The 23,406-nt window shown below is 40.4% G+C and overlaps 1 long non-coding RNA gene and 1 pseudogene across 1 annotated transcript; both read left to right on the top strand.

Moving 5' to 3' along the window:
• LOC109223899 lies at nucleotides 1,942–5,226 on the top strand. Its single transcript, XR_002067672.1, has 2 exons — nucleotides 1,942–2,438; nucleotides 4,474–5,226. It is a non-coding gene; the product is annotated as an uncharacterized LOC109223899 (long non-coding RNA).
• On the top strand, nucleotides 20,054–21,538 carry LOC109224429 (annotated as a pseudogene).

Below are 23,406 nucleotides of genomic sequence, written 5' to 3'. Positions count from 1 at the left end.
GGATAATGGGATGTAGTTTTTAGACCTTCTTAGATAACAAGATTTAGCGGAAGTCATACCTTTAGAAGATATAATTTAGATTTAAAACCGTCGTTTAATTAAGAGTTGTCAGGAACCCGCCCTGGATAATGGGATTTAGCTTTCAAATTCATAGAGATATGTGGTAACATGATTCAATTAACACTCACAGACGTGCTCAGCACCAAACTGGGGCAGGAAAATTTCTTTTGTTTTATTTGTTTTGTTATAATCAGGTACAAAGGCGGCAGTTTCAGGGAATACATTTCAAGTTTTGGTAATCAGGCGCCCACCTGGAGAACAAAGGAATACATTTCAAGTTTTGTCAATCAGGCGTCCACCTGGAGAACAAGGGAATACAAATCAAGTTTTGGAAATCAGGCGCCCACCTGGAGAACAAGGGAATACAATTCAAGCTTTGGAAATCAGGCGCCCACCTGGAGAGCAAGGGAATACAATTCAAGTTTTAGGCAATCAGGCGCCCACCTGGAGAACAAGGGAATACAGTTCAAGTTTTTGGAAATCAGGCGCCCACCTGGAGAACAAGGGAATACAATTCAAGCTTTGGAAATCAGGCGCCCACCTGGAGAACAAGGGAATACAGTTCAAGTTTTTGGCAATCAGGCGCCCTGGAGAACAAGGGAATACAGTTCAAGTTTTTGGCAATCAGGCGCCCACCTGGAGAACAAGGGAATACAGTTCAAGTTTTTGGCAATCAGGCGCCCACCTGGAGAACAAGGGAATTCACTTCAGAATGCAATTCAAGTCAGCGACAAAAGAGGCTCGCGGAAAGAATGCGAGTCAACAATCCGAGATGATCAACGGAAGTTAGTCACAATCCAAAATAATAAAAGAAGAGGAGAAACAAAAAGAAAGAAAAAGTGAATCCAAAATGCAGATGTAGAGAAAGATGTGAACTGCTCAAGACATGGCTGAAATCACGAGCATGGTATGTCTGATTTTGACCCGAAAAGCTGAAGAAGAATGAACTAGCACCTGCAGCTAACAAGCGTCAATGTTCAAATCTAAAGTCAGCATGAAGAACCATTCAAGACTCAAGATCAAGCTTCAGAAGACTTATAGATAGGAATCTTATAACTCGTAGTTGATAGGCTTAGCTAGTCTTTTTCATGTTTTGATTTTTTGATGTAACATCAGGACCGCTGACCGGAACCTCGGCGGAACGGCACCTCGACCGGCTCTCCATCTCGGTATACTCCATCACCTCACTCACCTCCGAACTACACGTGGCCTGATTCCTTTATAAGCCAAGGATATGTAGGCAGCTCAGATATCAGGGCTCAGTCACATTCCCCTTTTCTCAGTTTTAGCCTCTCCCAAATAAGGGTCGGGCCAAAAAACCTGTCTAGTCGTTCTTTGTCTGAAAACTCTTCGCGTTTCCCATCAAAGAGGGGCAGCTGTAGACATGTGATTTTTTGACCCTCCCCAAGATTTTTCATATTTTAGCACATAAATATTTTTAGGCCTAATATAGCTATTTCAACTCATTTTTTACTCTTTTACTTTTATTTTATTACAAGAAAACGAAAATTACAAAAAATAGGTTCATCAATATTTTGTAGTCATTTTTAATCTTGAAAAATATCAAAAAAATAGTTTTGTTTTAATGGTCAGTCTTATTTTAATAATTAAAAGTAGAGCTAATTAATATTTTTAATAATACCTTTAGTTAATTAAGCTAATTTTAAACATAGCTAGTCATAAAGGCCCAAGTTTCTAGCCCATTCCTTAAGCTCAATATCCAATACCCATTAAGCTAATAGGACTCTTTTAGACTCTTCTTTGGAACAAAAAATAAATAAAAAGATCCTAAACACTTGACACAAAAAGACCAGGAACTAATTGGCAAAATATAAAAAAAATAAAAAAAATACACGTAATAGTGAGGGGAGATAAAAAAATCAGGCAGCTTTTCAACACAAGACCCCTACCCCTGAACTTCATCGTGTTCACCTCACTTTTAACTCCATCTCTATCCAGAACTCAACAGCCTCAAGCCACCAACGCCATTCTTCCATAGCCCAGCCCCATCTCCGCCTGGAGCACCTTTCACCAAACCGAAAAACCTTAACCAGTCCCACACGCAGCAGCCGGGCTTCATTTACGAAAAGAAACACACGCACACAGATCAGCCCACTCACACACATGCACGCACATACGAGAACTCAGAGGAAAAGGATTCATGAGTTTCGTTTGTTCCGATTTCCAATTTTTCCGTTTCGGATTTGTCGAGTTCTTCGCCGAAACTAGATGAGATCCGTTGAGCTGAGGTGCCGATTCGAAGGTGGCTCGTAGTTCCGTTCGAATTTGATCGCGGTCTTGGATTTTGCTTGTAGCTGCGCTATCCTGTCCGTTGTAATCTGCTGAAAATTTTCTGTCAATTGAAAGATTTATTTAAGGTCCATAATCTTCTCCTTATCTTTGTTATAATTCTAGTTATGGGTGATTTCAAAAAATTATGTTGGCCCATTCCTTCTAGTCTCCTATCTCTGTTAAAACGCCAGTGAAGTTGTTGGATTGATTTTGAGCTGAGTTTATTGTAGTTTAAAAATAGAGTTTCAGGTGGCTTGCTACCTGTTTGATGAAATGTGGAGCTGGATGTTAACGGATAAATTTAAGATACAATTGAAACATTATGTGTATACGAAGTGAGTTGGGGAAATTTGCTTAAGTTGCAGACCCTTGAATTAATGGAGTACAATTTTGGATTGATTCATTAGATATTAAGGTACTGTTAGTACGTGGTTTGTTGTGTCAATTGGAAAGTTATTTGTGGTAGACATAAATGAGAGAGCCTACCAAGAATTTGCTTGGATTTTTCTTACTCTTATCAAGTATTGTTCAGTGTTAAAATCGCTGCCAGTAGTAAAACAAACAACCCCTATGAACATCCGTAGTTTGCTTTAGTTGAGTACAATCCTTTGAAATTAGAATTGAGGTGTGTCATTAATTGAATTTTTCATGGCCCTCGCAAACTTGAAAGTGCGTAGTTGCTTTAGGCGCGCTATTTAAAAATTACTTCCTTAAACTCGGGTGTGCATTTATGTGACCCAAATCCAAATCTCAACAACGTTAGATAAAATGTGTTGCGGACTGCGGGTGCATTTATGTGACGTGGTTCAAGACGTATTTTAAATGATGTTGCAATCTTCCTTAAAAATGATTAAAAGCGGTTAATAAGCTAAAATTGTATCATAGGCTAAAACATGTATTAAAATCAGATAATAAGGCCAATAATAACAGTTGAGCGACCGTGGTTCTACCACGGAACTCGAGAATGCCTAACACCTTTTCCCGGGTTAACAGAATTTCTTACCCGGATTTCTGTGTTCGCGGACTCTAAAACAGAGTCAATCTTTTCCTCGATTCGGGATTTGAACCGGTGACTTCGGACACCATAAATTATCCCAAGTGGCGACTCTGATTTTTTAATAAAATGATCCCGTTTCGATTGTCACTTTAAGTTGGAAAAAACTCCCTTATACTACCCTTCCGGGGTGTAGGAAAAAGGAGGTGTGACAATATGCATTTAGGTGGGGAAAGTTACTTTATTTGCAAATACTTGCTTACTTGTTAATTGACTAATTCACATAGTTTAAGTTCGGCCGGGACCCACCGTTGTGGACCGCGAGGGGTGCCTAACACCTTCCAATCAAGGTTATTTCGAGCCCTTACCCTAATCTCTGGTAATGCAAACTAGTTACATGAGTTAATTACTCTAGGTGCCCTAACGCACCATAAGCCGTTAGGTGGCGACTCTTCAAATACCCAATTCCCAAAAGGTAACGAGTTATTCCCCCATGAATGTCGAAACCCGGACTTCCCCGCGAGGAGGAAAAAAGGGGGCGCGACAATTCTCAGATCGTAGCCTATACAAGACTTTAGCACTAAACGCCATTTCTTCGGGCATTAGTTGAAGTTTGAAGATCGAGATAACTAATTAGTGATTACCTGTTGTGAACCAAGTTGAGTCGGGAAGGGATTATGGGCCAGAAATGTCAAACAAGGCTGATCCAGTTGGGACATTTGGGCCAGAAGTTAAAGTGAGAAGAAGCCCAATGACTAAACACCCGAATGGAACGCTAAGACGTTATATTTGGGATCGAGGGGGAGATACATGAATGCGAATTATGTTGAAGCCTCGGCTCAGTCTATTCTTCTCATCTCCTTTGCTGAACCTGTTTCTCATCCCCTTTCTTCTTAGCTTTAGGTTGCAATTTCTCTTCTCATCTACTCTCTATTTCCTTTAGTGTTGTTTTCTACTATTGTATTGCTATTTGGTTATTGTAGTTCCATTTATTGAGTTAATATAATCAGTTGGTTTGGGGTGTAATATCAAGTTGTTACATTGGTGCTTTCATTGAGAGGTCTCTAATGGAGGACCAAAAAGTACTCAAGGCTTTCATCGAAGATTCAATTTGTGATTCAATTCAGGAAATGAAGGCCTCGCTTTCTAAGGATCTCGTCGATCTTCGTTCGATGCTGCTGGAGGGTGTAGGGAAACAGAGAACGAACTCTTTTCAACCTTGAGACCGGGCTATGGATGCCAAATTATGGTAGTTTCAAGGAGAGAATCCGGAGGCTTGGATATTCCAAGCGGAGCGTTATTTTGAGTTCTATAGAATTGAGGTTGATCTGAAGCTTACCAGGGCGTCATTCTACCTTGATGGTGACGCACTGAAATGGTACCAATGGTTGTATAGGAACAATCAATTAATTGATTGGCCGCATTTTGCTGATAAAGTGAGAACTCGATTTAAACAGAAAGGGCTCAAGTCGGAAGGGAGATTAGCGAAGAGGAGTTGTATGACCAACTAATCTTTCTTGCAAAACTATGGTAGACAATCTGACTGCAAAAAACAAAATTCATGCGCATTAGGTGTTTGATGAATCATCTGATAGGTCCAAAGGTGCATATTCTCTTGTTTTGAGCCATGTCCCAAACTCATCGGACTTGGAATCTACCTCCCAAGGTAGAAACTTAGAGGCGGCAAACATTATTGATAAAATGTCCAATGGCGCAGACGAGAATGATTTGCTGGAATTGTCATCATCAGTTACGTCTTTTGAAATCCAAGTTAGTTTGTACTCTATTGAAATTGACCTTATAGCTCACATAGATAGTGAGACTACAACGTTAACAAACTTTGAAGACACAGTGCTTCTCGAAGTTCCGCAAGGAACTGGCTCTAGTCAGCGAGACCAATTTGCACCTGATGATTCGTTACCAGCTCCTTTTGATGGCTCACTCTTGCTTCCATCCAATGTCGACAACTGCACATGTCTTGTCCCATGAGATTAAATCTGCTTTGGAAGAAGAAAACACGAGCCATGTGAACAAGATGTTCGCTGAAATGCCACATGGCTACTGCTCCAAGGTACGTACTGATGAATATGAATTGGATGATTGCGACTCACAGGAAGACAAGGTACTTCTTGAAAATTTCCCAAAAGAGATACCAGGGTGGCCTGGACAAATTGTAGATATGATTTCATTTCTGGTTTCTTTTGTTGAATGTGGATATGAGGTGAAAAATAATACTACGATAATTACTTGCATCAATTGCCAACTTTTAGATACTTTAAGGTTTCACATCCCTAGTGCCACATTAAACATCGATACATCCTACCGAAGCCATGTTAATGGTGAAGATAGATACGTCATTCTTGGTAAAAAGTGTTTTCCTGTAAAATTATTCATTTTCTTATGTTTATTTTAATAGATAAAAATAAGCCATTTTTATTAAGGTAGGAAGAAAATTTTTGCCACCAAAAGGAAGAAAATTTCCCTTACTTGTGAGCGAAAGTCATTTGCCTTATTGATTATCTCAACTCTTAATGTTATAATGCTTCATCAATTAACACTTCGATATTCTTATTAATTTCTTATATATATTGTTGAATATCTTACCATCAATATTTAATCAAATATCGGAAAAATTTTGCAATAATTATTTTTATTAAAAAAAGTAACTTATACTTTGAAAAATTCAAAAACATTTTCCATCGTATCAAACAAATTAACCAAGTGCACTGTTAATGACATTGGAGGCTTGTAACAACCAAGTGCTTATCCCTTCGGGGACATCTGATAAAAGAAATGGTCCAAATTTAAAAAAAAAAAAAAAAAAAAAACAACCAAGTGCTTCCACTAGTACTATACTTTGGTGCTCGGGATACGGATGGAAGGGATACTAGGCTACCAATTTCTGGTTATGTGGATAAGTGGTTTGACACGCGACAGGAATTTAGTGTTGCGTCAGGTTTTTCACCTCTTCCTCATATTCCTCTGACATCTACATTAGATGCACATACACTGTTTAAAGCAAATAGAAAAGGATCGAGTTGTTTATTTGGAAAGTTGTATGATTGGGAGCAATTAGGTAGAATTGAATTGGGTGTTGATGCCCCTGACACCATTTATCTTCATGAATGTTTCTGGGTACCTAAGAATACTGAGGATCGACATCTTGATAAAATTTTTATGGAGTTCAAGCATGGCCTTGAAGTAAGAGAACTTCTTTCTGATGATGACAAGATGGGAATATCTGGATGTTGCGTGAGCAAAGTTTGTGCACAAGGTTTTGAAGCAGACAGTGGGAAACCATTTGATGGATGTGCAAAGGCAAAATAAATGGACAATGCTAAGTTCTCCTACTTATTTTGCTTGCGATATTCTCACGAAGACTTTAGAAATCCTTTTGCCAAGCAACAATTCTGATTGGAACGTTACTTTGCAACTTCATTCATATTCCTCGACAGGTTTCAAATCTTCCATTTGATCCTGGTATACATGATATTCCTCTTACCCTTTGGCTCCAACAAGACTATATTTACAGATAGTAGTTTTCGTTCTACTTATGATTTACTAGCTACATTATGGGGTGGACCAATTGATGAGTTTCTAGTTCCCACCTTTGAATGCATCTGAGATGGCGCTACTGATGCTATCAGGAAAACTTGTGAGTTAGTGGGAGCTCAAGTGATTTTCTGGGATATGAGAGAATTAGTTGATATTTAATTTATCTCGTAGTGGTTTTGACGGTGAACCTATACTCCCAAAGTTTGATAAAGTTCTTACTGAGTTTTATGCTCTGATTGATGACAATGTGGCGACATTTTATTAGCAAGTATTTTGAAGGCATCGAGGGATGGTTATGTTGGGATGTTACAATGTTTTGTATCTGTTGCAGGATTATATGTTAGAGCAATTATTTTGTCACCAGACACTGTTTATAATGTGGTTTCTTAATCAATACACGGCTCCAGTGATGTACAACCTTGTCTTTGGAGAAGGAGCAGTGCATGATTTTCCATCACTTGTTCTCTTCACTACAATGCAAAAGCTTGATGTTGGAAGAATCAACAGAGGTTCTGCTGTCCTTGTTAGCCATCTGCTTCTTTATCATTACGGTACTACGAGCATAGCCAGAGAACCAACCATCTCAAAGGATAAGCTTTATTTGTTTTCATTTGAAGAATCTGCAGCAATCCCATTTTTACGTGCAAAGGATGGTTTCTCATGTTGTTTGAAAATTTTATTTTTCATCTATTACTACTAGACAAGGTTCAATGCTCACTTACATGAGGCTAATATATTGTGGAGAAAATGCTACTAACAATGTTCATAACTCGAACCTTGAGAACAAGGTTCTTTTTGCGGATGGGAATATTATTGTGAACCGAGTTGAGTCGGGAAGGGATTATGGGCCAGAAATGTCAAACGACGCTGATCCAGTAATTGGGACATTTGGGCCAGAAATTAAAGTGAGAAGAAGCCCAATGACTAAAAACCCGAATGGAACGCTAGGACGTTATATTTGGGATCTAGGGGGAGATACAGGAATGCGAATTATGTTGAAGGCTCGGCTCAGTCCGTTCTTCTCATCTCCTCTGCTGAACTTGTTTCTCATCCCCTTTCTTCTTAGCTATAGGTTGCAATTTCTCTTCTCATCTACTATCTATTAGCTTTGGTGTTGTTTTCTACTATTGTATTGCTATTTAATTATTGTAGTTCTGTTTATTGAGTTAATATAATTAATTGGTTTGGGTGTAATATCCAGTTGTTATATTACCCCATGAGGACAATGAGCCTAAATGATTAACGCACCTTCTGTCTAACGTTGCACATGTAAATTTTATTTTTATAATTACTTCCTTGTCTCAATAAAGTTGACTTGCTTTACCTTTTATGGTTAGTACAGGAAAAGAGAATAACTCTACCCGATTAGTTCATATTTTAATCCACTACTTTAACCATCTTTCACAAAATTCAATAAAATCAATTCATTTAAAAACCACATGACAATAATTACGTAGCTACTGTTGCTCCATTTGGTTGGTGAAATGTTGACCCTTTCTTCTAGGGAGCTTTTCTTTTGTTTTCTACGAGTAGATGGGATGGGAAAAACTTAACCTCAGTAGATGTTTGTACCATAAGTAATTTATGTAACTATTTTTCGTGTATAGACATTTTCTGTTACTTCTTCCCTGCCACTATTGTGATGCGATTTGCAGGGACGGCTCATGCACATATATGGCCTAAAGTCATAGTTTAAGTGAAACCTAATTTTCTTTTAAAAGATTATAATATATTTTTATTTAAAGTATATTTTTCTAACCTTTTGAAATACAAAATTGTTAATAATTTTTTGTAATCATTTTCTTCTAATAATTTCTTTTCCATTGATAACTTAGCCAACACATTAAATTCTATTAAGACATTGCTGATTTTAGGTATTATAAGCATTTGAAAAAGTATCAATCTTTTTATTTGATTAAGTATATCCATCAGAGTATATTATCTTATGTTAATAGTTTTAATTCGGTAAAAAAACCTACTTAAATTCAGACGTTAGGAAAACTATTCACACGGTCTATTTATAAGTAAGTCAAAACTATTACGTATCTAAAAAAATCTTAATTTCTATATGAAAAGTCCACTTTTGAGTCAAAAGTATTAAATATTATTATTTTAAATTATATATAAACCGGTTATTCTAAAAAATGGGCCCCCCAGATTTTGGGGGCCTAAGGCACAAGCCTTATTAGATAGAACCTTAGAGTCAGCCTTGGCGAATTGAAAGTTCGAACTATCTAATTTTAGGTATAAATTCTAATATAACATTTTCAGTTTTTTAAATAAAATTTACATATTTAAGAGTTACATAAAAAGTTCTCTAAGTAATAATTAACAATTGAACATAAACAAATCGCGATGAAATAAAAACTTATTTTAATTCTCTAAGGGCTCGTTTGGTATAAGGGATAAGGGATATCCCAGGATTAAATTTGAGATGAGTTTATCCCATGTTTGGTTGGGATAAAATCGTGGTATAATTAATTCCGGGATTAGTTATCCCGAGATTGCAGTCTTTTTTAATCCCTATGGGAGGGTGGAATAACTAATCCTGAGATAATTAATTATGGGATAACTTATTTTCCATTCAAACAACCGGAAATAGTGTGATGACCCAAAAGGTCATCTCGTGTTTTAGAATCCAATTTGGGGTTCCAAGACCTTCAAGACCTTATTTCCCTTCTCCTCGATTTGCGTGCACAGTCCGGGCGTGTTTCTGGAAAGCCTTTATATGAAAATTTGAGAAAATATTAAGTTTTGCCTTTAAAAAGTTGATTTAAGTTGACTTCGATCAACATTTTGAGTAAACGGACCTGGACCCGTGTTTTGACATTCTAGGAGGGTCCATAGTAAAATATGGGACTGTATGCCCGGAATTGAATTCCGAGGTCCCTAGCCCGAGAAATGAATTTTTGATGAAAAATTAGTAAATTGGAAATATAAAGGTTTTAAGAATTGGTTTAATAATACATTTTGTTGATACCGGGTCCGAAATGTAGTTCCAGAGCCCGGTACAAGTCCGTTATGATATTTATACCTTATCTGTGAAATTTGGTGAGAAACATGACTGATTTGACGTGATTCTGACCTTTGGTTGAGAAAATAGAACTTTTGAACTTTCTTGAAAATTTCATGCAATTTGATGCTAAATTCGTAGTTCTAGGCATTATTTTGGCAATTTGATCGCACGAGCAAGTTCGTATGATGTGTTAAGACTTGTGTGCATATTTGATTTGGAGCCCCGAGGGCTCGGGTGAGTTTGGGATAGGCTACGGGATGTTTTAGACTTGAAAATTCTGGTGTTTTTGGCTTCTGCTGTCATGTGGTATATCCTTCTTCGCGTTCGCGAAGGAACTCTCACAAACGCGAAGACTATTTTGGTCTGAAGGAGAAATCCTTCTCCGCGAACGCGAATCACTGGTCGCGAACGTGGAGCGTTGGGGGCAATACCCTCCGCGAACGCGACCAGGTTATCGCGAACGCGAAGCATGGGACCTGGGGGAGGGGGAAGCTACTCATCGCTAACGCGACGCTAGGCTAGCGAACGCAGAGGCTGGGGAGGAGTATGCCTTCGCGAACGCGAAGGCCTTAGGCCGCTGTGCATTGCGATCGCGACAGGTCTCTCGCGAACGCGATGAAGACCTGTCCAGTGATTTTAAAACAGAACCAAAGACGGGATTTCTTCAAAAATTCATATCTCTTCCATTAAAATTCAACCTAGGGCAATTCTTGAAGAGGGATTTCAACACCAAATCATAGGTTTGTGTTCTTAACCTCATTTCCTTCAATTTCCATCAACACCCATAAGATTTCTAGCCTTAAATCTTGTTCTTTCATGGTAGAATTAGGGATTTTGGGAAAAATTGGTGATTTTGCAAATTTGGAAATTTAGACCTCGGTTTGGGGTCGGATTCCGAAACTAATTACATATTTGGGCTCGTGGGTGAATGGGTCTTGGTCCGAACCTTGAGTTTTGACCAAGCAGGCCCAGAGTCGATTTTTGACTTTTTGGGGAATTGTTGGGAAACTTGTGATTATGCATTGAAAATGATTTATTTAGCGATAATTGATATTATTAAGTTAATTATGATTAGATATGAGCGGATTGGAAGTGGAAACTGTTTGAGGCTTGAGTTTGGCCGTGGAATCGAGGTAAGTGTTGTGGCTAACCTTAGCTTGAGGGACTAGGTATTGTTGCCTTATTTGCTACATGTTTAGTTGTTAAGTACGACGTATAGGTGAGGTGACGAGTATCTAAACATTGTTATCGGGTCATAGCATGTGAGTGAGTCTTATACTTGTGACCGTTATGTTTCTTTATACGTACTGTTCCTGCTTAAACTCGTTATTACTCATGTTAAACAAGTCTTCTTATGCATTCCTGGTTTTGGATATTGGTCGAGTGTTGGCTCAAGTTGACATTTATATTGTGAAGTTGAATGATGAAACGAAGTTGTTTAATTATGATTGCCGGGTTGTTATTATTTTTTGTTGTTTCTTATGTGGTGAGAAAGAGTGATAAAGCACGAAGGGTGATACCGTGCACATTTCTATTATTCATATGGTGAGGTTGAGTGGTAAAGCACGAAGGGTGATGCTGATCACGTTTCTATTATTGATTACCTGGTGAGGATTGAGAGTAAAAGTACGAAGGGTGATGCCGTGCATTTTCTGTTTGCTGTGTTTACTTGTTATTATCGGTTCAAAGTGTACTAGCTGTTTAAATTCCTCTACTGCCGTGATTCTTTATTTTGGTACCCCCATAGCATGTTGCCCCTTCCCGTTAATTTCTGCTTAGCTTCTATTAATTGTTATTCTGTTAGCATATTGTTTAACTGCACAGGTTTATGTTATTTGTCGTGTCCTAGCCTCGTCACTACTTCGCCGAGGTTAGGATCGGCACTTACCAATACATGGGGTCGATTGTACTGATACTGCACGCTGCACTTTCTGTGCAGATCCCGGTACTGGACCATACTGATCAGAGTTTGGGTTGCTGCCTTCAGTCCATAGGAGACCCAAGGTAGATTTGCCGGCGTTCGCAGAGCCTGGAGTCCCCTTCCCTCTATCTTAATTCCTGTTTTCTTTCATTCCAAAAAACAGATGTATTTCCTTTAAACCAGTATTTGTAGAAATTCTTAGATGTTCTTGGATTGTGACACCAGATCTTTGGGGTAGTCGTGTATTAGTATTTTAAACTGTTATAAAATTTTCGCACTTCATACCTGTTTATTTTTTATTATTTTTAATTACTATTTTGGTTAATGATTAACGTGTTAGAACTGTATGGCTTGCCTAGCATTATCAGAGTTAGGCGCCATCACGATCCCGACAGTGAGAATACGGGTCGTGACAAGTTGGTATCAGAGCACTAGGTTGCCTAGGTCTCACAATTCATGAACAAGCTAGGTAGAGTCTAAGGGATTGGTACGGAGACGTCTGTGCTTATCCCCCAGAGGCTACAGAGTTCAGGAATAACTTCACATCTATTCTTCTCTGTCGTGCGATATGATTTCTCAATGCTAATTGAACTCTTTACTCTTGTTCTTTCGCAGATGGAGAGAACACGTACCGCTTCATCAGCTGACTAGCAGCCCGAGCCCCCAGTGGCAGCTCCTGCGAGGGGCAGAGGCCGAGGCCGAGGCCGTGCCAGAGGTTGAGGCAGGGGCAGGGCTCAGCCTAGAGCTCGAGCAGCAGCACTAGTAGCGGAGCCTCAGGTGGAGTTTGTTGATGAGGTTCCGGCCCAGACCATTCCGGCAGGTCCAACTCAGGTTCCAGAGGGGTTCATTGCTACCTCAGTACTTCAGGATGATTTGAACCGTCTAGTGGGCCTTATGGAGAGCGTAGCTCAGGCTGGCACATTTCCTGTAGCACCAGCCGTCTCTCAGGCTGGGGTAGGAGCCCAGACTCCTGCTACCCACACTTCGGAGCCGATGGATCCTCAGTTTCAGACTGCAGCAGCTCAGCCAGTGGGAGTAGCTCAGCCAGTGAGAGTAGCTCAGCTGGTTGCTTCAGCTCAGACCGGTGATGGGTCAGCTATGTCTACTGATGCTTTGTTGAGGTTGGACAAGTTCACCAAGCTTTTTCCGATTTATTTTAGTGGGGCAGCTTCTGAGGACCCCTAGGATTATCTTGACCGCTGCCATGAGTTGTTGCGGAACATGGGGATAGTGGAGACCAATGGGGTCGACTTTGCTGTATTCCAGATGATAGGGTCCGCCAAGAGATGGTGGAACAATTTTGTGCTGACTAGAACAACTGGGTCGCCTACTTTGACTTGGATCAGTTCTCTCAGCTATTTCTCGAGAAGTTCCTTCTCGTCACTCAGAGAGAGGAATACCGCAGGTGGTTCGAGCATCTTCAGCAGGGTTCTATGAATGTCACCCAGTACGAGACTAGGTTTATTGATTTGGCTCGTCATGATCTTCTTATACTCCCCACCGAGAAAGAGAGGGTGAGGAAGTTTATTGAGGAACTCGCTCAGCCTATCAGATTGTAGAAGGCTAAGGAGTTAGGGAGCGAGATTTCTTTTCAGGATGCGGCCAATGTGGCCAGACGAGTCGAGGTGGTTCTAGCTTAGGGGAGTGGTCAGGGGTCGGACAAGAGGCTTCGTCATTCTGGCAGGTTCAGTGGTGCCTCGTCTGGAGGCAGGGATTCTTTTGGTAGGGGCCATCCTCCCAGGCCGTTTCATTCAGCACTTTAGGCTTTACACGGTGCTCCGGGTGGTCGTGGCTCTCATATGCAGTATTCTGATGAGCTACCCTACAGTGCATCACCTGCTCCTATTAGTGCACCTCCGCTCCAGAGTTTTCAGGGTGGTTACTCAGGCCGTCAGGGTTAGTTTCAGGGTCAGCAGTCTCAGCAGCCGAGGTCTTGTTATACTTGTGGCGATCCGAGGCATATTGCTAGTTTGCCCTTGAGCATCGAGCAGTTCTCAGCATCAGGGTTCTCGTGCCATGGTTCCGGCACCGGGTGTTCCACCGCCCGCTCAGCCAGCTAGAGGTAGGGGTCAGGCAGCTAGAGGTGGACGTCGAGGTGTTAGAGGTGGAGGTCAGGCCTCTAGGCCAGCTAGCAGGAGGCCGCCCCAGGGATGTAGTTCAGAGTGGTGGGCCCCAACCCCGATGTTATGCTATTCCAGCCAGACCTGAGGCTGAGTTCTCCGATGCAGTTATCATAGGTACGGTTTCAGTTTGCAGTAGAGATGCTTCGGTTCTATTTGATCCAAGGTCTACATACTCCTATGTGTCATCTTATTTTGCTCCATATTTGGTTGTGCCTCGTGATTCTTTGAGTGCACCCGTGTATGTGTCTACGCCAGTAGGGGATTCTATTATTGTAGATCGTGTCTATCGCTCATGTGTGGTTGTTATTGGGGGTCTTGAGACTAGTGTCGATCTCCTACTTCTCGATATGGTTGACTTTGATGTTATTTTGGGGATGGATTGGTTGTCACCTTATCATGTCATATTGGACTGTCATGCCAAGACCGTGACCTTAGCTTTGCCGGGGTTGCCTCAATTCGAGTGGAGAGGGACTCCTGGTCATTCTATCAGCAGGGTTATTTCTCATATGAAGGCTCGATGTATGGTCGAGAAGGGGTGTTTGGCTTATTTGGCTTACGTTCGTGATTCTAGTGCTGAGGTTCCTTCTATGGATTCTGTGCCTGTTGTTCGTGAATTTCCAGAGGTATTTCCTACAGACCTGCCGGGGATGCCACTCGACAGGGATATTGACTTTTGCATTAATTTGACTCCCACTCAGCCCATTTCTATTCTGCCATATCGTATGGCCCCGCCAGAGTTGAAAGGATTTAAAGAACAGTTGCAAGACTTGCTTAATAAGGGCTATATTAGACCTAGTGTCTCGCCCTGGGGTGCGCCGGTGTTGTTTGTTAAGAAGAAGGAGGGATCGATGAGGATGTGTATAGATTATCGGCAGTTGAACAAAGTCACCATCAAGAACAAGTATCCGTTGCCGAGGATTGATGATTTATTTGATCAACTTCAGGTGCCAAGGTGTTTTCAAAGATAGATTTAAGGTCTGGCTACCATCAGTTGAGGATTAGGGCATCCGATGTCCCTAAGACAACTTTTCAGACTCGGTATGGGCAGTATGAGTTTCTAGTGATGTCATTGGATTGACAAATGCCCCAGCAACATTTATGGATTTGATGAATCGAGTGTTCAAGCCCTATTTGGATTCTTTCGTGATTGTTTTTATTGATGACATCTTGATCTACTCCCGCAACCAAGAGGAGCATGAGCAGCATCTTCGGATCGTTCTTCAGACTCTAAGAGACAGCCAGTTATATGCTAAGTTCTCGAAATGTGAGTTTTGGTTGAGTTTAGTTGCATTCTTGGGTCACGTTGTATCAGCAGAGGGTATCTAGGTGGATCCTAAGAAGATTGAGGCAGTCAAGGACTAGCCTAGGCCCATATCAGCTACAGTGATTCGGAGTTTCTTGGGCTTGGCGGGTTATTACCTTCGGTTTGTGAAGGGGTTTTCATCCATAGCAGCCCTAATGACCAGGTTGACCCAGAAAGGTGACCTATTCAGGTGGTCAGATGAGTGTGAGGCGAGCTTTCAGAAGCTCAAGAAAACTTTGACTTCAGCGTCGGTGTTGGTGTTGCCCACAGGTTCAGGGCCATATACAGTATATTATGACACATCTCGTATTGGACTTTGTGGGGTGTTGATGCAGAATGGAAAGGTTATTGTATATGCCTCGCAGCAGTTGAAGATTCACGAGAAGAATTATCCATTTCATGACTTGGAGCTAGCAGCCATTGTTCACGAGCTGAAGATTTGGAGGCACTATTTATATGGCGTGTCGTGTGAGGTGTTCACGGATCATATGAGTTTGCAGTATTTGTTCAAGCAGAAGGAGCTCAATTTAGGCAGAGAAGGTGGTCGGAGCTATTGAAAGACTATGATATCACCATCTTGTATCATCCCGGGAAGGCCAATGTGGTGGCCGATGCCTTGAGTAGGAAGTCGGCTAGTATGGGTAGCCTTGCATATATTCTGGTCGGCGAGAGCCCGCTTGCTTTGGATGTTCAGGATTTGGCCAATCAGTTCGTGAGGTTGGATGTTTCTGAGCCCAACCGTGTTCTAGCTTGTACTGTCGCTCGGTCTTCATTATTTGAGTGTATCAGAGATCGGCAGTATGATGATCCTCATTTGCTTGTCCTTAGGGACATAGTGCGGCACAGAGATGCCAAGCAGGTTACGGTTAGAGATGATGGAGTTTTGAGGATGCAGGGTCGAGTCTGTGTGCCTAATGTGGATGGACTTCGTGAGTTGATTCTTGAGGAGGCCCATAGTTCCCGGTATTCTATTCGTCCGGGCGCCGCCAAGATGTATCATGACTTGCGGCAGCATTATTGGTGGAGGAGGATGAAGAAGGATATTGTTGCATATGTAGCTCGGTGTTTGAATTGTCAGCAGGTAAAGTACAAGCATCAGAGACCTGGTCGTTTGCATCAGAAGATTGAGATTCCTGAGTGGAAGTGGGAGCGTATCGCTATGGATTTTTTTGTTGGACTCCCACAGAGTCAGAGGAAGTTCGATGCAGTAAGGGTTATTGTTGATAGGCTGACTAAGTCACCGCAATTCATTCCTGTGGCAGTTTCCTATTCTTCAGAGCGCTTAGCTGAGATCTATATCCGCGAGATCGTTCGTCTTCATGGTATACCCGTGTCTATCATTTCTGACCGAGGTATGCAGTTTACCTCCCATTTCTGGAGGGCAGTAAATGTGAACAACTAATTTTTGACCACACTCAAATTTTATATTATTTTAGTGTAAATATTCCTTTTAGGTCTAATCTTTATGTTTTAAACTTTTATCTTACTCTTAGTAGATTTTATTTGAAAAATAAATAAATACTCACATTCTTAAAGTACAAAGTTTATTTCTGTTTATAATTAAAAAAAATCACAAATATAAGTAATTAGAATCTTAATAAGTAAGCTATAGAATCTTTCTTAGTATCATTTAAAGTAAATGTAAATATTTGATTTTTCTATAATATAAGAAATTTGGTTAATCTTCTTATCTTTATAATTTATTTTATCTTTCAAAAAAATCTGATTTTTTTGTATTTTTGTTTTACTTTGCTAATTCCATTATCCCCACTTTTCTAGCCTAACTCCCCACTCTTCACATCACTCACTTCCACTATCCCTCATGTCTCCCTCATATCCATCTATCACTTCCCACTTCCCCCACTTATCTCACCATTAATACATATATCTATAAATAACACACAATTAAGAGAAGAGAAGGAGGGGATCCCTCTAAAAAAAACACAAGAGCCGTTCCATCCTTCTTCTTAACCTCAGAAAAACAAGAGCTGCCGACCCCATAAGAATCATACACCCCAGCGCCTCTTTCTTCTTAAAAAGCAGCGACCCTTTTTGCTCTTCTCCTTTGGTCGATTTCTGGCACAACCGCCGCTGCCGGACTTCATCGCCGACTGGCTGGCAGCCTCACCAAACTAGCGACCCCCTCTTCACCCACCAAGAGGGAAAGAGTGATTGATTGCCTGGTAGTGTTCCATTGAAGTGTCTTTGAAATTGTGTCGCAAAAGCGATTTCTCTAGCCGTGGTTTGTTCGTAGTACTAAACAGTTGGATTAATTTGAGAGATTCAATACATAGTCAAATTTCAAAGTTCATTTAATTTCCATTTAAGGTCAGTTTCTGTTTTCTAGTGTTTTTGATAGTACTGCATCGATTGGTCAATTTTTGTTGCTATTGATTTTGTATCTCCTTGTTTAGCTCACATAGAATATTTTATTGTCTTTGGCTTTCTGATTGTTGAACAAATGCATGCTTTTCTTGTGAATTTAAAACTCAAAGTTCAAAAATAAAAAAATGGGCTATGTGAACTGTTTGCTAAAGTTAAAAGTTTTATTAATTGTTTAGATGTATCCCGATTTATCTCTTAACGTGAATTATCCATGTGCTTCATGTAGCTGTCAAAATTAGTGTCTTTACTTGTTAGATTTAGCAGTTAACTTTTAAGGTGTAAACGGGAATTACATAGTGTAAATGACCCTTACGATTTCAAATAGCTAAAATCATATACTTATCCTACAAATAGTTCCATAATTCATGGCTTCACAATTATCTGAAATTAGAATAAAATGAACAACTTTGGAATATTCGTTAGTACTTTTAGACACGTTTTTAATTAATAAATCATCGTGATTATGTATACGTTCGCGTGACATAATTATGATCTCCAAATAAACCAAAGTATGTGTTCGTGCAAGTTGGGCAAAACAATCTTAATAACAATAAGTATTCTTAATTGTGTACACGTTCGCGTGACACGATTACGATTTCAGTAAAAAATGAATATTCGTAGAAATGCTTTTTAGGTGCTCATTTTAATTTACTATTATGATTGTGTACACGTTCGGGTGACATGGTTACGATTCTTAAAATAAATCAAGGTACGCGCTCGTGCGATTTTGTAAACGCATACGCGTGACATGATTCTTGACACGCCAAACAAAAAGAGTACACGTATGCGTGACTCGTTTCAAAATAATTCCGTAATCACGAATAATCGAGTAATTAAAAGCGGTAAAGGTAAAATGCATGTAGGTTCTAAAATACGTAATTAATCCATTAATAAGCCAACTGTGGATTGTAAAGCGACCGTACTAAAATCATGTAATCCGGGAATGCCTAACACCTTCTCCCGGGTTAACAGATTTCCTTACCCGGTCTTTTGGTTTTCGCAGACTTTAAACGGAGTCAAATTTCCTCGATTTGGAATTTAAAATAAACCGGTGGCTTGGGACACCATATAATTATCCCAAGTGGCGACTCTGAATAAATAAAAATGATCCCATTTCGGTTAATGTCACTTTAATTGGAAAAACTCCCATATCCCCCTCGGAAAAAAAGGAGGTGTGACAGCTCTGGCGACTCTGCTGGGGACAAGAACCCAAAACTTCTGGTTCAAGGTTCAGAATTCGAGCTTGTAATGTGATTTATACTTGGCTTTATTGCTTTGATGTTATTATATTTTTGGGCCTAATGTGCTAATTGCCGCTTATTTACCGCTTTGATATTATTTAAACTGTCTCCTTACGCCTCCCCTCTAAGTCTTCTAAAATTATGGTGCACACGTGTGCGTGGCCCACTTTTCTATTAGAAGTCATACCAATTAGAACGAGGTTGTGTCAGTAACTAGGCCGGGTAAACTTTCATGCTCCCGGTACGTTACCCCCACCTCAGCTCGAGCTGTCCGCTTAGGTAAGCCAGGTCTAAAACACTCCCCCTAGGATTTATGCCTAGAATAACATAGCCTCATGCCGGATCCCTAGTAGGAATATTTGTTTGCATCATGTGCATTTGACTTTGGGGACTCAACATAGGGGTTGAGTCCGTCTAGGACAGGTGTACCCGAAAATTGCAAGACTATCATGATGCATCTTATGTGCTACTTGTGCATTATGTTTGATTCGGCTTGTCCATGTTGACCGACTTCAAAAAATTAAAAATAAAATAAAAAAATTGAGGGAAAACCAGAAGGGAGAAAACAAGAGAGAAAAAATTTACCCGGTTTTCGAAAAATCCCGGTATTTACCCCAAAAGGATTATTACAAAATAATCCTAAATTTTTCAGAAAGTGTCATCCTATTCCTGAAACATTTACGAACTACGCGGGTGTGATTCTCACCGGATGTGAGATACGTAGGGAACCTTCATAGAGTTCGGCCCCATTTTTACAAAAATAACTTTTAAAAAAAGGAAATGTGTCTAGTGTTTTTTTAATAAAAAATAAATAAGCAGACCCAGCTTCGTTATCCCCAACCGTTTTGGTTGGAATAGCCTTAAAACATTTTTAAAATTGTCGAAGGGCTGTTATCGCAAGAACGGACATGTCTGTCAATTGGGCATCACTTTTACCATAATGCCTTTCCCCCGGCCCTAAAGCTATCCTTGGAAGTAAGAAGGGGTCATAGTCGCGAAAATAGCCACCCTTTCCTCGGTCATGATTGCAAAAATAACCCCCCATCTCGTTGATTTTTCTTAAAATTTTATGATTTACAAAAGATTGTTTTGCAAAAAGTGTGCAATGGTTCTGTCTCTTGAGACTGGTGTCAACCCTAACCTTAACCACCCACAGGTACAAAATGAGCACTATCCAGAACACACCGTTGACGGTTGTAGATGAGGCTCCACTTCAGCTTCAGATGTGGAGGTATGACTTAAGAAAATATGGTCAGGAATGGGTCACCAAGCATTTGGGAGCCCTCACAGATATTATGAAAATTAAACTACGGGATGATTTGATTGAGGCACTAGTGACTTTTTGGGACCAGGTTCACAATGTCTTCCGCTTCTCCGATTTTGAGCTTACTCCCACTGTATAAGAGATAGTTGGATATTCCGGTTTTGGAAGGGATTTGAGAAACCAGAAGCTCATATTCCCGAAGGCTCCCTCTGTACACCGATTCTTCGATCATCTGAACACCAGTAATCAAATCGGAAAGACTAACGTAATCAAAGGGTGTTGTTCTTTCTACTTCCTGTACTCTAGGTTCGGGAAGCCAAATGGGTTTGAAATGCATGAAAAGGGCCTTAGCAACAAGCAGAACAAGGACACATGACAGATCCACCGTCGCTTCGCCTTCATAGTGGCGTTTCTAGGAATCATAGTCTTCCCAAACAAGGAGCGAACAATTGATATCCGCATAGCTAGGGTCGTACAGGTCCTCACTACCAAAGAACATCACACTCTTGCCCCGATCATTCTATCAGACATTTATCAGGCGTTGACTTTGTGTAAGTACGGGGCAAAATTCTTCGAAGGGTGCAATATTTTGTTGCAAATGTGGTTGATTGAACATCTTCGACATCACCCCAAGTTCATGCAGTATGGTCCGAACAAGGACAATTTCATTGAGAGTTACGAAGAAAGAATAAAAGATTATAACTCTCCAGAAGGGGTGGAAGCCTGGATATCCCACTTAAGATCTTTAAATGCAAGTCAAATTGAGTGGACTTTGGGATGGCTCCCGGTAAGAAAGGTGATACACATGTCGACCCTAAAGAGTTATTTGCTGCTGTTGGGTTTGAGAAGTGTCTAGCCGTATGCGCCACAGAGAGTTCTAAGGCAGCTAGGAAGGTACCAAGTGGTGCCTGATGATGAACATTTGAGTGTGCAAGTGATTGAGCTACACCCGGAAGCCCCACTCCCTGAGGCTTTAATCCAATAAATTTGGAATGGTTGTCGCTACTTGAAAGATGATACCCAAGTGCCAGATCCTTCGAAAGGTGAGATAGATCCGGGTTATGCTATGTGGTTTGAGAAGAGATCTCGCATGGATGATAAGCGAGAACCCGAGCCTAAAAGGCTCGTAAAAAGCCCGCATGTTCAAGCCTTTGATGATAAAATCCAAGAACGGTTGGCTTGGGGTGAAAAGGAAAAGGGATACAAAGAAACTATTCATGCCTTAGAAGAAAGCCTGAGAAACCTCAATTTTGAGAAAGACTTACAAGCACAAGAAGCAGAAGGTGAAAAAAAGAGTCTGATCCGCGAGAATGAAGCCCTCCGTGTTCGGCTTCAACAGATGAAGAAAGCCTCTGAAGTGCCAATGAGAAGTTGGAAAGACTAGAGAACCATTGCCAATCTGATGGAAAAGGTGAAAGATTATGACTCCATCTTGGCAAAGACTGAAAAGGCGTTGGACAAAGCCAAGGAAAAAATCATACAGTTAAATGAGGAGGCCAAATCTAGTAAGGATCTCAAGTAACAAAATTTGAAGAAGAGAGGGCTCAATTCGAGAGAGAGAAGTGCAATTGGGTACGTTCAGAAGCTCAACTCCATGCACAGTTGGAAGAAATGAGAAGGTACAATAGAGAATACCAACATCCAGATTTTGATAGGGAGAGGGCTCAGGCGAGACTCGAGCAGGCTCAACTTCGGGCTCAGTTGGAGTCAGCTTTAGATCGCGAGGGCCACATAAGGGAGATAGCCACCACTTGCCAGCAGCAATTACAAGATCGAGACCAGAATTTTCAGTACTTCAGAAAGCAAGTCCATGATTTGGCTGTTTATACTGCTCAAAGTTATGTGAACTGCCAAGGGATGGATTATGAGAAGTTTTTGGAGCATGCACATACTTTTGCCTGTCATCTTGTAGCAGAGTTAGAGAGGATGTACCGTAAATTGGGGGGTCAGCCAGGTCAAACCCCACCATGAGTAGATGTTCCAGTGGTTGAAGGCAAATAGATTGTGGAGTTGAAGCATGGTCGTAGTTGTTAGAACTTTTCATGCAGTAGTCATGTTTTAGTTTGAGTCATTGTTCAGTCTTTTAAATCATTGTCTTTTAGTGTTGTTCGAGTCAGTCATTTCAATGTAATGTCCTTTCTGTCATTGTATTATTTCGTTTTGTTAAAAAAACAAAAAAAAAATATTATTCTTTTCCCCTGAACTACGTAATGGTCCGTTCATGCGGCATCATGATACGTAGGTAATCCCCATCGGATGCGATCATAACCATAATTAATCAGAATAAATAAGAGAGAAGAGAAAAAGAAAATAATTTTTGAGAGAAAATAAAAATAATAAAAAAAAGAGGAAAGAAAAAAAGAGAGCGTTAAAGAAATAAACCAATAAGCCGGGATGAAGCATGAAGCCTTCCAAGCTCATTTTAGAAATGAAAATGGCGTTAGGTGCATGACATACAATGTGTGATTAATATTTACAAAATGCCTAACTCTAACACGTTTGTTGCTTGTCATTCATGTCACGACCCAAACCGATGGGCCGCGACGGACAACCGGTACCTTACTCAACCGAGTACCAACGTAACGTATATTTCTTATTGCATCATCATATACATGTGACATACGGGCCTAATAGGCCAACATAATTATATATAAACTCAAAACATAGGCCGACAAGGCCGTATAATCTTTCACGTACACGACATATGTCTACAAGCCTCTAAGAGTACATAAATGTCATAAAGGTCGGGACAGAGTCCTGCCATACCAAACAATACACGCTTAAATCATACTAACCAAACAAGCAACTCCGAAGCAAATGGAGCGCACCAACATCTTTCGCTGAGCTGATAGCCTACTTAGAGGGCTCTCGACCTGTCTATCAGAACCTTCAGGCATGAAACGCAGCGTCCCCAGGCAAAAGGGACGTCAGTACGAAATAATGTACCGAGTATGTAAGGCAATATACTGAAGCTGAAACAGAACTGATAATATAATAACTGAAAACAACTGGGAGTCAAAGAAAATCTGAAGATATGCTCATCTGCTGATACTGACTCAGCTCTCTCAATATAGTGCGTAAAATAGTTGTCCGGCCCTATAAGGCTCGGTGTATATATATATATATATATATATATATATATATATATATATATATATATATATATATATATATATATATATATATATATATAACTGCTCTGTCGTAGTAGGCTCGCTCATAGGTGCTCGGCCATACTAGGCTCTGTATCTC

This window comes from Nicotiana attenuata, chromosome 3 (genome assembly GCF_001879085.1).
Source record: "Nicotiana attenuata strain UT chromosome 3, NIATTr2, whole genome shotgun sequence".
NCBI lineage: Eukaryota > Viridiplantae > Streptophyta > Magnoliopsida > Solanales > Solanaceae > Nicotiana > Nicotiana attenuata.
This window is presented reverse-complemented; position numbering and strand designations above follow the sequence as displayed.